Raw genomic sequence first — 16,794 nt, 5'->3', positions numbered from 1 at the left:
CTTGATTCTTAGATTCATTTGTTGATAGATGCATATTTGTTGTTCATAATTTGTATCTTTACCTTTTTCTTCTTCTTCCTCTTCTTAAAGGATACCTTTCAGCATTTCATATAATACTGGTTTGGCGGTGATGAACTCCTTTAGTTTTTCCTTATCTGTGAAGCTCTTTATCTGACCTTCAATTCTGAATGATAGCTTTGCTGGATAAAGTAATCTTGGTTGTAGGTTCTTGGTATTCAGCACTTTGAATATTTCTTGCCATTCCCTTCTGGCCTGCAAAGTTTCTGTTGAGAAATCAGCTGACAGTCGTATGGGTATTCCCTTGTAGGTAATTGAGCCTCTTTCTCTTGCTGCTTTTAAGATTTTCTCTTTGTCTTTTGCTCTTGGCATTTTAATGATGATGTGTCTTGGTGTGGTCCTCTTTGGATTCCTTTTGTTTGGGGTTCTCTGCGCTTCTTGGACCTGTAAGTCCATTTCTTTCTCCAGGTGGGGGAAGTTTTCTGCCATTATTTCTTGAAATAGGTTTTCAATATCTTGCTGTCTCTCATCTTCTGGCACTCCAATGACTCTGATATTAGTCCGCTTAAAGCTGTCCCAGAGGCTCCTTACACTATCTTCACACTTTCGGATTCTTTTTTCATTTTGCTTTTCCAATTGGGTGTTTTTTGTCGAATCTTTGGTTTGATTCTTGTGCTCCTCTGGTCTGCTATTGGGTATAATATTCTTTATTTCAGTCCGTGTATGCTTACTTTCTAATTTCTTTATCGTAGCATCGAGGGTCTCATTAGTTTTCGTGAGGCTCTGCACAAATTTATGGCAAGCCCTCAAAATTGCGATTCTTAGCTCCATATCCTCCATTTCTGTCATGTTTTTTTGTCTCCGCATCTTTTATGCTTTCTTGGTGCACCCCCTTGTGGTCTCTGTGCGCAGTCTTGTTCTAGCCAAGCCTTAATTGTTGTAGTTAACACTAGAGGGATTTGACCACCAGGCCGACTGGCTGTGGAAATCAGCTGTGGGAAAACTTCAGTCCTCAGGGGAGGCGCTAGTCCAGCCCTTGCCTGAGGCGATCGGCAAATGGCTGTGCGCAGGGTTTGGGCGGGGCGGGCTCAACAGGGCGGGGGGAGGGAGCAGCTATGGCCGCTCTCAGTCTGTCCCCAGGGGTTCTGCCTCTCTGTCCCAGCAATCGCTGCAAACCTCGGAGGGGCCGTAGCCAGACAGTCCCGCTTCTCCCGTTTGAGTCTGGGTCCCTAGAGACTCGCCCGGATCTGTAGCCCAGTGTCTGAGACTCGCTCCTGATTGAAAACGACAATCGCGCCCTCAGCCGCCAGCCCGCTTTGCACGCGCACCCTCACCACCGCACCGCCGTACCTTTAAATTTTCCACACTGCGCCTCCGCTGAGCGTCGGAATGCTGTTGTTTTTGCTTCTAGTTGAAGAGACTCTCCTCAGCCAGCCTTCCCGTGGTTCTGGTTGATGTCCGCTCCGACTTTTAGTTGTATTTTTGAAGTGGTTGTCCACGGCGGCAGTCTCCGGTGTTTACCTATCCATTTTTAGTTTTTTGAGGAAACTCCATACTATTCTCCACAGTGGCTGCACCAGTCTGCATTCCCACCAGCAGTGCACGAGTGTTCCTTTTTCTCCACATCCTCTCCAGCACTTGTCGTTTGTTGATTTGTTGATGATAGCCATTCTGACAGGTGTGAGATGGTACCTCATTGTCGTTTTGATTTGCATGTCTCAGATGATTAGTGACTTTGAGCATGTTTCCCAATGTCTCTTGGCCTTCCTTTTTTTAAAAAAAATCATTATATATATATATATATATATATATATATATATATATCCATCCAAATCCAAAGAGAGAAAAAGACTTTTCCCAGGGAAGCCAAAAAATCTGCAGACACCTGATACCCAGATACATTCAATAATATATATATATATATATATATATATATATATATATATATTGATTTTTTACAGAGAGGAAGGGAGAGGGATAGAGAGTTAGAAACATCGATGAGAGAGAAACATAGATCAGCTGCCTCCTGCACACTCCCTACTGGGGATGTGCCCACAACCAAGGTACATGCCCTTGACCGGAATCCAACCTGGGACCTTTCAGTCCATAGGCCAAAGCTCTATCCACTGAGCCAAAAACGGTTAGGGCTCTCTTGGCCTTCCTTATGTCCTCTTTCGAAAAGTATCTATTTAGATCTGTTGACCATTTTTTGATTGGGTTGTTTATCTTTCTTTTGTTAAGTTGTATGAGTTCCCTATAAATGTTGGAGATTAAACCCTTATTGGTGATAACATTGGCAAATATGTTCTCCCATGCAGTGGGCTTTCTTATTGTTTTGTTGATGGTTTCTTTTGAGGTACAAAAGCTTTTTATTTTTATGTAGACCCATTTGTTTATTATCCCTTTAGTTTCCATTGTCCTAGGACAGTGATGGCGAACCTTTTGAGATCGGCATGTCAGCATTTTGAAAAACCCTAGCTTAACTTTGGTGCTGTGTCACATATAGAAATTTTTTTATATTTGCAACCATGGTAAAACAAAGATTTATATTTTTGATATTTATTTTATATATTTAAATGCCATTTAACAAAGAAAAATCAACCAAAAAAATGAGTTCGAGTGTCACCGCTGACATGCGTGTCATAGGTGCGCCATCACTGCCCTAGGAGCTGTGTTGATGAAGATATTGCTTCAGTATATGTCTGAGAGTTTGCTGCCTGTGGATTCCTCTAATATTTTTATGGTTTCCCGTCTTATGTTTAAGGCCTTTATCCAATTTGAATTTATTTTTGTGAATGGTGTAAGTTGGAGGTCTAGTTTCATTTTTTTGTATGTATCTGTCCAATTTCCCCAACATCATTTATTGAAGGGACTGTCTTGATTCCATTGTATGTTCTTGCCTCCTTTGTTAAATATTAATTGAGCATAGTGGTTTGGGTTGATTTCTGGGTTCTCTATTCTATTCCATTGGTCTAGGTGTCTGTTCTTGTGCCAGTACCAGGCTGTTTTGAGAACAGTGGCTTTGTAATACAGCTTGCTATCTGGTATTGAGATCCCACCTACTTTATTCTTCTTTCTCAGGATTGCTGTAGCTATTCGGGATCTATTTTTTATTTCAGATGAAATTTTGGGAGTTCATTCTAGGTCAGTGAAATATGCCATTGGCATTTTAATAAAGAGTGCATTGGATCTACAGATTGCTTTGGGTATTATGGACATTTTAATGATGTTGATTCTACCAATCCATGAAAATGGTATGTTGATCCATCTGTTTATGTCTTCCTCTATCTCTTTTTTCAGTGTCCTGTAGTTTTCTTAGTACAGGTCTTTACCTCCTTAGTTAAGTTTATTCCTAGGTGGCTTAATTTTTTTGGTGCGATGGTAAATGGGATTGTTTTTTTAATCTCTCTTTCTGTAAATTTACTATTGGTGTATAGAAATGCCATAGATTTCTTTGCATTAATTTTGTATCCTGCTACATTGCCAAATTCATTTATTAAGTTTAATAATTTTTGATGCAGTCTTCAGGGTTTTTTATGTACAGTATCATGTCATCTGCAAATAATGACAGTTTTATGTTTTCTTTTATAATTAGAATACCTTTTATTTCTTCTTCTTGTTTAATTGCTATTGCTAGCACTTTCAGAACTATGCTGAACAGGAGTGGTGAAAGTGGGCATCCCTGTCTCGTTCCTGGTCTTAGGTGAAATGGTTTTAGATTTTTCCCATTGAGTATGATGTTGGCTGTGGGTTTGTCATATAAGGCTTTTATTATGTTGAGGTATGATCCCTCTATCCCATTTTGCTGAGGGTTTTTATCAAGAAAGGGTGTTGAATTTTGTCAAATGTCTTTTCTGCATCAATTGATATGACTGTGATTTTTATCTCTCATTTTGTTTATTTGATGTATCACGTTTATTGATTTGCGGATATTGTATCATTCTTGCATCCCTGGGGTACATCGTACTTGCTCATGGTGTATGATCTTTCTAATGTAATGCTGGATCCGATTCGCTAAGAATTATTTGAGGATTTTGGCACCTATGTTCATGAGGGATATTGGTCTATAATTCTCTTTCATTGTGTTGTCTTTATCTGGTTTTCATATTAGGGTAATGCTGGCCTCATAGAATGAGCTTGGAAGTGTTCCTTCTTCTTGAATTTTTTGGAACAGTCTGAGGAGGATAGGTTTCAGTTCTCTTTTGAATGTTTGGTAAAACTCCCCTGTGAAGCCGTCTGGCCTTTTGTTTGCTGGAAGCTTTTTGATGACTGCTTCAATTTCCTCTATAGTTATCGGCCTATTGAGATATTTAGATTCTTCCTGATTGAGTTTTGGAAGGTTGTATTTTTCTAGGAATATGTCTATTTCCTCTAGGTTGTCTAGTTTGTTGGAATAGAGTTGTTCATAGTATTTTTTTAACACTCCTTTGTATTTCTATGGGGTCTGTTGTTATTTCGCCTCTTTCATTTCTGAATTTGTTTACTTGGGTCTTCTCTCTTTGCTTCTTGGTGAGCCTGGCTAGAAGTTCATCAATCTTGTTTATCCTTTCAAAGAACCAGCTCTTGGTTTAATTGATCTTTTGTGTTTTTTTTTTGTTTTGTTTTTTGTCTGTATGTCATTTATTTCTGCTCTGATCTTTATTATCTCCTTCCGTCTGATCACTCTGGGATTTTGTTGTTGCTTTCTTTCTAATTCTTTAAGCTGTAGAGTTAGATGATTTGTTACCATTTTTTTCTTGTTTTTTTTTTTTTTTTTTTTTGAGGTAGGCTTGTAGAGCTAAAAACTCCCTTCTCAGGACTGCTTTCACTGTGTCCCAAAGGTTTTGGATTGTTGTGTTTTCATTGTCATTTGTTTCCAGGATGTTTTTAATTTCTTCTTTGATCTTTCTGGTAACCCAATCTTTGTTTAATAGCATGCTATTCAGCTTCCAAGTGTTAGGATTTTTTTCATTGTTTTTATTGTCGTTTATTTCTAATATTATGCCATTGTGGTCTGATAAGATGCTTGATATGATTTCAATCTTCTTGAATTTGGAGAGACTTTGCTTGTGACCCAATATGTGGTCTAACTTTGAAAATGACCCATGTGCACTTGAGAAGAATGGATATTCCGTGGCTTTGGGTGAAATGTTCTGAAGATGTCAATTAAGTGTATCTGATCTAGTGAGTCTTTTATGATTGCTATTTCTTTGATGATTTTTTTGTCTAGAGGATTTATCCAGTGATGTCTTTGGGGTATTAAAGTCCCCTACTATGATTGTATTGTTGTCAATCTCTCCCTTGATATCTTCCAGGAGTTTTTTTATGTATTTGGGTGTTCCTGCATTGGGTGCATATATGTTTACCAAGGTTATATCCTCTTGTTTTATCGTCCCGTTTAGTATTATGAAGTGGCCTTCCTTATCTCTTGTTATGGCCTTCACTTTGATGTCTATTTTTTCAGATTTAAGTATTGTTACCCCAGCTTTTTATCATTTCCATTTGCCTGAAAGATATTTTTCCATCCCTTCACTTTCAGTCTGTGTGGGTCCCTTGTAGACAGCATATATATTGGTCATGTTTTTTTTATCCATTCAGCCACTCAATGTCTTTTGATCAGAGCATTTATTTCATTTACATTTATAATTATTATTGATAGGTAATTGTTTGTAGCCATTTTTATTTTTTGTGCCTGTGTTGTTTCTTTCCTTCGTATTTATTCTTTTTCTACCAGTCCCTTTAGCATTTCTTGCATTGCTGGTTTGGTAGTGATAAACTCCCTTAGTTTTTTTTTTTTTTTTTTCTGTGAAACTCCTTATTTCCCCTTCAATTTTGAATGATATCCTTGCTGGATAGAGTAATCTTGGATTTAGTCCCTTGCTTTGCATCACTTTGTAAATTTCCTTTCATTCCTGTCTGGCCTGATGTGTTTCTGTTGAGAAATCATTTGATAATCTAATGGAAGATCCCTGTTTCATAATTTTCTGTCTCTCTCTTGCATCCTTTAAAATTCTCTCTTTGTCCTGAACATTTGCCATTGTAATTACGACCTGTCTTAGTGTGGGTCTTCAGATTCATGTTGTTTGAGACTCTGTGCTTGTGTGACTTTTTTCTTCCCCATATCATTGATTTTTTCTGACATTATTTCTTCAAATAGGTTTTCAAATTCTTGGTCCTCTTCGGATCGTTCTGGCACCCCTATTATTCATATGTTGCTTCATGTCATGTTGTCCCAAAGCTCCCTTAGACTCTCCTCCTGTCTTTTAAATTTTTCTCTAATTACAGTTTAGTTTGGGTGTGTTTTGCTTCCCTGTCTTCTAATTTGCTAATTTGGTCCTCCGCTTCTCCTAGTCTACTGTTGAAACTTTCCATGGTGTTTTTTTATTGCAGCTATATGACACTTTATTTCTTCTTGATTATTACATAAGTTGTTGATTTTTTCATCCACCAGGTTTATAAGTATATGATCCTTATTCTGATTTCTTTTTATGACATACTAGAGGCCCGGTGCACAAAAATTTGTGCACTGGAGGGGGGGGTCCCTCAGCCCCACTTGTGCCCTCTCACAGTCTGGGACCCCTCGGGAGATTATGACCTGCTGGCTTAGGCCTGATCTCGGGTGGCAGAGGGCTGTCGCAATCCCTAGGTGCAGCCCCTGGTCGGGCTCAGAGCAGGGCCGATTGGGGAGTTGGGGCATCGCCCGCTGTCATGCACAGAGCAGGGCGGATCGGGAGGTTGCGATGCCACCCCCAGTCATCCTCAGGGTAGGGCCGATTGGGGGTTTGGGGCACTTCCCCCTGTCACAATCAAGGCAGGGTTGATGGGGAGGTTGCGGTGCCACCCCCTGTCATGCACAGAGCAGGGCCAATCAGGGGGTTGGGGCTCTGCCCCCTGTCACGCACAGAGCAGGGCCCATTAGGGGGGTTGGGGCTCCATACCCTGTCAGGCACAGAGCAGGGCCGATCAGGGGGTTGGGGAGTTCCCCCCTGTCATGCATAGAGCACGGCCCATCAGGAGATTGGGGAACTCCCCCCTGTCACGCACAGAGTAGGGCCGATAGGGGAGTTGGGGCACCGACCCCTGTCACACACAGAGCAGGGCAGATCAGGGGGTGGGGGTGCCGCCCACTGTCACCCACAGAGCAGGGCCCATCAGGGGGTTGGGGCACCGCCCCCCGTCACACACAGAGCAGGGCCCATGGGGGGGTTGGGGCGCCTTCCCCTGTCACACACAGAGCAGGGCCAATCAGGGGGTTGGGGAGCTCCCCCCTATCAGGCACAGAGCAGGGCCAATCAGGGGTTGGGGCACCTTCCCCTGTCAGGAACAGAGCAGGGCAGATAGGGAGGTTGTGGCCACGCCCCCTGTCACACACAGTGCTGCAGGGTGATCAGGGAGTTTGGGCGCTGCCCCCTGTCATGCTGCTCCAGGGGCCAGGAGGCCTCGCGGCTCCACTGATCCTGGTGCCAGGTGGCCTCGCGGCTCCGCTGATCCCAGGTTCAGGAGGCCTTGGGGCTCTGCTGATCCTAGGTTCAGAAGGCCTCATGGCTCTGCTGATCCAGGTGCTGGGAGGCATATTACCCTTTTACTATATAGGATAGAGGCCTGGTGCACGGGTGGGGGCCGGCTGGTTTGCCCTGAAGAATGTCCCGGATCAGGATGAGGGTCCCGCTTGGGTGCCTGTCAGCCTGGATGAGGGCATGATGGCTGTTTGCCGCTGGTCACACCCCCTTCAGGGTGGGGGTCCTCACTGGGGTGCCTGGCCAGTCTGGGTGAGGGGCTGAGGGCCGTTTTCAGGCTGGTGGGTGACTAAAGCTCCCAACCTCTCCTTTTTTCTTTTTTTTTTTTTTATTCTCGGAGTTATTTACCTTCTATGGCTGTCACTGGAGCTGAGAGCCGGCTTTAGCTCTGAGGCCGGCTCCAGCTTGAGGCCTCGGCTGCTGAAAACAGGGATCTGGGTTTGTTTGGGTTCTATAATTGTAACACTGTTTTGGTCCTGCTCACTCCAGCTCTGACGGCTGAAAACAGGTTTCTGGAGTTTTGTTTAGCTTCTATATTTGCAACATTGTTTCTTAGACTGCAGCTCAGAGGCCGGCAGCGGCAGGCGGGGAACCTTGGCTTCCTCCGTCACTGGAGCAAGCAAGGCTCCCTGTTCACTTCAGCTGCCTGGCTGCCGGCCACCATCTTGGTTGGCAGTTAATTTGCATATCGCCCTGATTAGCCAATGGGAAGGGTATCGAAGTTATGGTTAATTACCATGTTTCTCTTTTATTAGATAGGATTGCATGCCTCCAGTTCACTTAGCTGCTTTTAGGGTAATGCTTTTCTTTCATTTGGGGATTTCTTTGTCTACCCATTTTTACTGTCACCGAAGGATCTAGGTGTTGAGTCATTCAGGGGCTGCTCCTCGGGCAGCAGCGACTCCTCTATCTGTGTTTTCAGTGTCCTATAATTTTCTTAGTACAGGTTCTTTACCTCGTTGGTTAAATTTATTCCTAGGTATCTTGATTTTTTTTGTTGCAATGGTAAATGGGATTGTTTTTTAGTTTCTCTTTCTGTGAGTTCATTATTGGTGTATAAAAAAGGCATAGAAAGATCCAAGATGGCGGCCGATGGGATGGCAGCTGATGGGATGGCAGGCTGCAAGATAGTGTGTGAGTGTGAGAGGAAAAGGAGAGTGTGTGGACGTGCTGGGAGTTTCTGTATTTGTGAGTGAGGGACAGTTATATTCCACAGGACTGTTGGGGACTGGCTGACCAGGCTCCATTGGCCAGGCAGCCTCTACTACTGCTGAAATTTCTCCCAGAGCTGTTGTCTGTGTTGCAGAGACCATGGCATCTTGAAGACGAGAGCGGCTGTGATTGGAATCCCAGCCTTACCTTCAACCAGGGAGACCTTGGATACCTCCCAGGATTCTACAACTACAATGCCCAGGGACCAGCTGCCTCAGCTGCGAACCCACGAAGACCAAGACTCCAGCCTCCCCAGCCATAGGCGCCTAAAATATTTGTCCAGGGGGAGACAAGATGGCAGCTGAATACACGGTCAGGTCTTGTGCCTCATCACACAGCAGATAGAAGGAACAGCTGAATTGAATAACACCCACCTGGAATTGGCGAATGAAACACAGGTGGTGAGGCAATTCATGGACAGAAAAGTCATAGATCACCTGGAGAGAGGTGAGATCTGGGATCAAGGCTTGAGGGAGAAACACATGCAGCAGGGACTGAGTCTCAGAGGGAGACTGCGCCCCATCAAATCTGTGGCCTTGGGGTCAGTTTAGCCCTCGAATGTGGAAGGGGGTCCACAGGGCTGCTGGCAGAGGGGGACTCTAGGTCTAAGCCCACAGACGTGGGAGACTGTGCCCAGAAAGGCAGCCTGAAGTTCTTTCTCAGACTCACAGTGCTGGTGGGGCGAGGAGGGGGTGGAGAAAGATACAGGTTGGCACAGTCCCTCTGTCTTTTTTACTTCCTTATTTGCTAAGCCCAGTACATAGGATCTTCCAATTAAAAACACTCACTGAGACTGCAGGGGAAAGCTGTTTTTGTGGAAACTGGGGATCAGAGTAAGGAGAGAGGAGCAGGAAACCAGCTCTGGGTGAGTCCGTACCTCCAACCCAGTATTAAGTGCAGCAGAGAAAGAAGAGGCAGGTCAAAGGGCCATTTGGTTCTGGAAACTAATCCAGAAACACTGCCACCCAGGGGTTGTGTCAGAAATTGACTCTTGTGTAAATACAACTGAAGGCAGGCAGAGAAACAAAGCAGAGAGATCCCGCCTGCTTGAAAATGAGGTTGTGGCTTATGACACATAGGAGCGATGGATCACAGGGAACTTCAACACTGTACTGACTACCTGTCAGGAAACAGACCTGCCAGGCAGAGCAGTAGAGAAGGGTCTTAAAACAGACCCCATGGGTCACTGAAGCACCGCTGAAGTGAACAACCTTCATTACTTAACATTTTTATTTTTTATTAGAGGCCCGGTGCACAAAAATTTGTGCACTCCGGGCAGGGGGGGTGGTTCCCAGCCAGGCCTGTGCCCTCTCGCAGTCTGGGACCCCTCGGGAGATAACGACCTGCTGGCTTAAGCCTGCTCCCGGGTGGCAGAGGGCAGGCCCAATCCCTAGGTGCAGCCCCTGGTCAGGCTCAGAGCAGGGCCGATTGGGGAGTTGGGGCGCCGCCCCGTCATGCACAGAGCAGGGCGGATTGGGAGGTTGCGATGCCACCCTCAGTCACGCTCAGGGTAGGGCCAATTGGGGGGTTGGGGCACCGCCCCCTGTCACACTCAAGGCAGGGTTGATGGGGAGGTTGCGGCGCCACCCCCTGTCACGCACAGAGCAGGGCCAATCAGGGGGTTGGGGCGCTGCCCCCTGTCACTCAGAGAGCAGGGACGATCAATCAGGGGGTTGGGGCTCCATACCCTGTCACACACAGAGCAGGGTCGATCAGGGGGTTGGAGAGCTCCCCCCTGTCACGCACAGAGCAGGGCCGATAGGGGAGCTGGGGCACCGCTCCCTGTCACACACAGAGCAGGGCGGATCAGGGGGTTGGGGCGCAGCACCCTGTCACACTCAGGGCAGGGCCAATGGGGAGGTTATGGCTCTACCCTGTCACACACAGAGCAAGGCCCGTGGAGGGGGGTTGGGGCGCCACCCTCTATCACCCACAGAGCAGGGCCGATCGGGGGGTTGGGGCGCTGCCACTGTCACACTCAGGGCAGGGCCGATGGAGAGGTTATGGCTCTACCCTGTCACACACAGAGCAGGGCCGATCAGGGGTTGGTGCGCCGCACCCTGTCAAACACAGAGCCGCAGGGCAACCTGGGGATTGGGGAGCTCCCCCCTATCAGGCACAGAGCAGGGCTGATTAGGGGGTTGGGGCGCCTTCCCCTGTCACGAACAAAGCAGGGCGGATAGAGAGGTTGTGGCCCTACCCCCTGTCACACACAGAGCTGCAGGGTGATCAGGGGATTGGGGAGCTCCCCCCTATCAGGCACAGAGCAGGGCTGATCAGGGGGTTTGGGCGCTGCCCCCTGTCACGCTGATCCCGGTGCCAGGAGCCTCACTGCTCCGCTGATCCCGGTGCCGGGAGGCATATTACCCTTTTACTATATAGGATAGAGGCCTGGTGCATGGGTAGGGGCTGGCTGGTTTGCCCTGAAGTGTGTCCTGGATCAGGGTGGGGGTCCCCACTGGGGTGCCTGGTCAGTCTGGGTGAGGGGCTGAGGGCTGTTTTCCGGAGCAGGTGACTGAAGCTCCCAACCGCTCCTTTTTTTCTTTTTTTTTTTTTATTCTGGGCCAGCTTTAGCTCTGAGGCCTCACTGCTGAAAACATCGATACAATGTTGCGGTCCGGCTGGCTGAAGCCCGGCTGAATGAAAGCCGGTTTCTGGGGTTTTGTTTAGCTTCTATATTTGCAATGTAGTTGCTTAGAGTTGCAGCTGAGAGGCCGGCAGCGGCAGGCGGGTTGGAGTCTACCGTCACTGGAGCAAGCAAGCCCCCCTGCTTGCTTCAGTGCATGGCTGCCGGCTGCCATCTTGTCTGACAGTTAATTTGCATAAGGATATGCTGATTAGCCAATGGGAAGGGTAGCGGTCGTACTTTAATTACCATGTTTCTCTTTTATTAGTGTAGATTTTTTTAAAAATATATTTTATTGATTTTTTACAGAGAGGAAGGGAGAGAGATAGAGAGTTATAAACATCGATGAGAGAGATCGATCAGCTGCCTCCTGCACATCTCCCACTGGGGATGTGCCTGCAACCCAGGTACATGCCCTTGACCGGAATCGAACCTGGGACCCTTCAGTCCGCAGACCGACGCTCTATCCACTGAGCCAAACCGGTTTTGGCATAGTGTAGATTTTTTATTTAAGCAACTAAATTTGTTTTTTTCTCATTCTATTTTACTTTTTTTATTATTATACTAGAGGCCCATTGCACAAAGAGATTCGTGCAATAGGCCTTCCTTCTCCTGGCTTCTGGCACCGGTTTTCCTCTGGCACCCGGGACCCAGGCCTTTGGTCCCAGAGAAACCAAGCCTCTTCAGTCTTCAGTCGTCTTCAGTCTTCAGTCGTTTTCAGTCTTCAGTCTTCGCTCTGTGCCTGCATATGCGAATTAACCCCCATCTTTGTTGGGTTATTTTGCATACTCATCCTGATTGGCTGGTGGGCGTAGTGAGTGACATCAACTTGCATGTTTCTCTTTTATTAGTGTAGATTTTTATTTTTAATTTCTATTACTATTATTTTACCTTTTGTAAGACTTTTATTTTATTTTATTTTATTTTTGGATTAGTGGTCTACATTCTATTTTTATTTTTATTTTAGCATTATTTTACTTTATCTCAATTTGTCCTTTATGCCAACACTCCCTTCCTCACTTTTCCCCTTTTTGGTCCTGTTTTTCTGATTTGTTCCTGCTTTAGTTTTTATCTATCCTTTCTTTTGACTCCCTGTTAAAAATTGAACTTACTCATATATCTAATTTCCTCACCCCTGCTCCAAGTCCATGCACACTTCTCTCCTCTCTTTCTTTACTAGGCAAATTTTTTTCTTTTCTTTTTTTCCCCCTTTTCTTTCTTTCTGTCTTATTGTTTGTTTGATTGTATGTTTGTTAGTTTGGTTTTTTGTTTCTTCTGTTTTTCTCTCCTTGCTTGTTCTCTTCATCTACTAATAGCTTAATTAGTTTCAGTCAACAACTCAGGCCTATCTACTCTCTATTCTCTTTTTCCAAGAATAGATTAATACATAGATAGATAGAGTAAAGAAAGGGAAAAGAATTATATATATATATATATATATATATATATATATGTACATATATATATATATGATTTTAATATAAATGTATATTTTTAAATATATATCTTTTTCTCTTTTTTGTATTTTGTTTATTACTTTTCTTATTATACACTCACTCTCATTCTACCTCTTATATACTGAATCATGGACATTTCCCCACTCATTCAATTCCTTGACCTTACGTTCTAGAACTAAGCTCTGCCTCTTCAGAGTCATCTTGGTAATTGTTGTTTGGGTGTTTGTTGTTTGCATTGTTTAGAATAGTTGTTGATTTTTTGGAGTTTTCTCCCCATATACATATATTTCCCCCCCTTATTTTTTCTTCACTTTATTTTCTCTCTTACATTTTTTGTTTATCTAAATATCATTTTTGCACTCTTTTCACTTCTGGTCACCTTTATTTGGGGTTATTGGTATGATGAATACATTTGTGTTTGGTGCCCTGTGTGTTGTGTCTTTTCATATTGTATTTTGTGCCTTTAAGTCAACGCAGGAGAGAGAGAGATATACAACAAGAAACCCTGAGAAGAGCGAACATGGGGAGACAAAGAAACAGCCCTCATATGAAAGAAAAGGAAGAATCACCAGAAAAGGAAGTAAACGAAATGGAGGCAAGCAATTTGTCAGAGAAAGAATTCAGAGCAATGGTCATAGGACACTGAAAAGGATGGAAGGGAAATTCAACAATATGTGTAAGAATCCAGAGGAAAGGAAGAAGAACCAAGAAGAAATGAAGAATGACATTGCTGTAATAAAGAACACAATAGAAAGCAATAACAGACTAGAAGAAGGGGAGGACCACATCAGTGAGCAAGAAGACAAGGTAGGAAAAAAATACCCAAGCAGAGCAGGAAACGGAAAAAAAAACCTTAAAAATTAGTAGGATTTTTATCAGCAAGTTTATCTATATATATAAGCGAAATTTGGGACAACACAAAAGGAAACAACATTCATATAATAGGTGGACCAGAAAGAGAGGAAAATGAACAAGTATTAGAAAATCTTTTTGAAGAAATAATAACAAAAAAGCTTCCCTGATATTGGGAATAAAAAACAAACACGATAATTACAGAGAAACCAAGATGGCAGCATAGGTAAACACCGGAAATTGCTGCCTCGCACAACCACTGCAAAAATACAACTAAAAGACAAAACGGACATCATCCAGAACCACAGGAAGGCTGGCTGAGTGGAAATTCTACAACTAGAAGGAAAGAGAAAAGCACACTGAGACTCAGAGGAGGTGCAGAAGTAAAGTGTAGAGGTACGGAGGTGGACGTGTAAAGGCCTGGCAACTGAGGACATGGTGCACGTGGAAAGGGCTGGCAGCTGAGGACGCGACGCATGTGGAAAGGGCTGGCAGCTGAGGACGCGGCGCACGTGGAAAGGGCTGGAAACTGAGGACATGATTGTCTTTTTCAATCAGGAGGGAGTCTCAACCTCCTGACTGCTCTGAACTCCAGTTCCGGGCGAGTTTCTGGGGACCCAGACTCATACAGGAGAAACTGGACTGTCTGGCATCGGTCAGAACTCCAGCGCAGCTTTCTCTCAGAGGTACCTGCAGCGATTACGAGGACACTGAGAAGCGGGACCTCTTAGGGTAGGATTGAGGAGCAGCAATAGCTGCTTGCTCTGCCCTGTTGATCCCCAGAGACCCCACCCCACGCAAGCTGTGCGCAGAGGTTTTTGCATATGAAAGGCCTGGCCCTTTGCAATCTGAAAATTGCCTAAAAACTGCAGCTGGGTCAGAGAAACCCAGAACTTACAAAAGAAGGCCCAAGGACCCACAACACCTTGCATTGCTTCACAGCTGGGCTCCTGCTGGGTAGTCTCAGGCAGAGGCTAAATTAGCACCTCCTTAGAAATCCAAGAGCCAGTGTACCCAGTGGTCATAGTGGGACCATCCAGATTAAAACTCCTCAGATTCATAAGGGACACACTCAGGAGGCAGACTCAGTGAGCACCAAAGCCCCACTGAAGCAAGTCTTGCCCCAGAAGGGTGTTTCCAGCACAGAAGTTTTCCCACTGCAGACACAGCTGATTCTCACAGCCAATTGGCCTCGAGGTCAATTCCTCCCAGTGATACCTACAACAATCAAGGCTTAACTACAACAAGACTGTGCACAAAGATCACAAAGGGGTGCACCAAGAGTGTCCACCTCAGGTAATTGGGGAGGCTGAGCCACTGGGCCCTATAGGACACCTAGCACAGAAAGCCACTCTATCAACACAGGGAAGCATAAAAAATATGGAGACAAAGAAACAGGTTACAACTGACAGAAATGGAGGAAAGCAAACTACTGGATATAGAGTTCAAAACCACACTTTTAGGGTTTTTCAAGAATTCTCTAGAAACCGCCGATAAATTTAGTGAGACCCTCAAGAAATCTAGTGAGGAGGGAGAAACCAAGATGGCGGCATAGGTAAACACGGGAGTTTGCTGCCTCGAACAACCACTTCAAAAATACAACTAAAAGACGGAATGGACATCATCCAGAACCACAGGAAGGCTGGCTGAGTGGATGTTCTACAACTAGGAGGAAAGAGAAAAGCATACCGAGGCTCAGAGGAGGCGCAGTGCTGAAGTAAAATACTAAGGTGCGGAGTGCATGTGGAGCGGGCTGGAGGCTGAGGGCGCGGTTGTTTTCAATCGGGAGGGAGTCTCAGGCTCTGAGCTCCAGTTCCGGGCGAGTCTCTAAGGACCCAGACTCATACGGGAGAAGCGGGACTGTCTGGCATCGCTCAGAACCCTAGGGCAGCTTTCTCTCCGTGGGGCTTGCAGCGACTACTGGGACACTGAGAAGCAGAGCCTCTGAGGGCAAGACTGAGAGCAGCCATAATTGCTAACCCCGCCCTGTTGATCCCGTGGGACCCGCCCCGCCCAAGCCCTGCAGGGAGGCTTTTGCTGGATAGCCTCAGGCAAAGGCTAGATTAGCACCTCCCTAGAGATCCAGGAGCCAGGAAGCCCAGAGGTCAGAGTGGGACCATCCAGCTTTAAGCTCCATGGAACCATAAAAGACACACTCAGGAGGCAGACTCAGTGAGCACCAAAGCCCCATCGAAGCAAGTCTAGCCCCAGAGGGGTGTCTCCAGCACAGAAGTTCTCCCACCGCAGACACAGCTGATTCTCACAGCCAATTGACCTGGAGGTCAATTCCTCACAGTGATAACTACAACAATCAAGGCTTAACCACAACAAGACTGTGCACAAAGCCCACAAGGGGGTGCACCAAGAGTGTCTACCTTAGGTAATTGGGACACTTAGCACAGAAAGGCACTCTATCGACACAGCGAAGCATAACAAAATACCGAGACAAAGAAACAGGACACAAACGACAGAATTGGAGGAAAGCAAACTGTTGGATATAGAGTTCAAAACCACACTTTTAAGGTCTTTAAAGAACTGTTTAGAAGCCCTCGAAAAGACTGGTAAGACCGCCGATAAATGTAGTGAGATCCTCAAGAAATCTAATGAGACCCTCGATGTTGTGATAAAGGACCAACTAGAAATTAAGCATACACTGACTGAAATAAAGAATATTATACAGACTCCCAACAGCAGACCAGAGGGTCGCAAGGATCAAGTCAAAGATTTGAAATACGAAGAAGCAAAAAACACCCAACCGGAAAAGCAAAATGAAAAAAGAATCCGAAAATATGAAGATAGTGTAAGGAGCCTCTGGGACAGCTTCAAGCGTACCAACATCCGAATTATAGGGGTGCCAGAAGATGAGAGACAGCAAGATATTGAAAACCTATTTGAAGAAATAATGACAGAAAACTTCCCCTACCTGGTGAAAGGAATAGACTTCCAAGTCCAGGAAGCGCAGAGAACCCCAAACAAAAGGAATCCAAAGAGGACCACACCAAGACACATCATCATTAAAATGCCAAGAGCAAAAGACAAAGAGAGAATCCTAAAAGCAGCAAGAGAAAGAAAATCAGTTACCTACAAGGGAGTACCCATACGACTGTCAGCTGATTTCTCAACAGAAACTTTG

At 45.1% G+C, this 16,794-nt stretch overlaps 1 long non-coding RNA gene across 1 annotated transcript in view; it reads left to right on the top strand.

The window, feature by feature from the left end:
- Positions 1-16,405, top strand: part of LOC139003722 (uncharacterized) — a 39,034-nt gene extending 22,629 nt beyond the window's left edge. Inside the window, exons 2-3 of the long non-coding RNA XR_011470292.1 lie at positions 8,821-9,173; positions 13,278-16,405. This is a non-coding gene — a long non-coding RNA (uncharacterized lncRNA). The remainder of the gene's footprint in view (positions 1-8,820; positions 9,174-13,277) is intronic.
- Positions 16,406-16,794: the final 389 nt, after the last annotated feature.

This window comes from Myotis yumanensis, unplaced genomic scaffold, assembly GCF_028538775.1.
Source record: "Myotis yumanensis isolate MYYU_CA2020_CCGP unplaced genomic scaffold, mMyoYum1.0.hap1 SCAF_2, whole genome shotgun sequence".
NCBI lineage: Eukaryota > Metazoa > Chordata > Mammalia > Chiroptera > Vespertilionidae > Myotis > Myotis yumanensis.
Note: the sequence above shows the minus strand (reverse complement) of the source record. Positions and strands in the feature narration are given on the sequence as shown.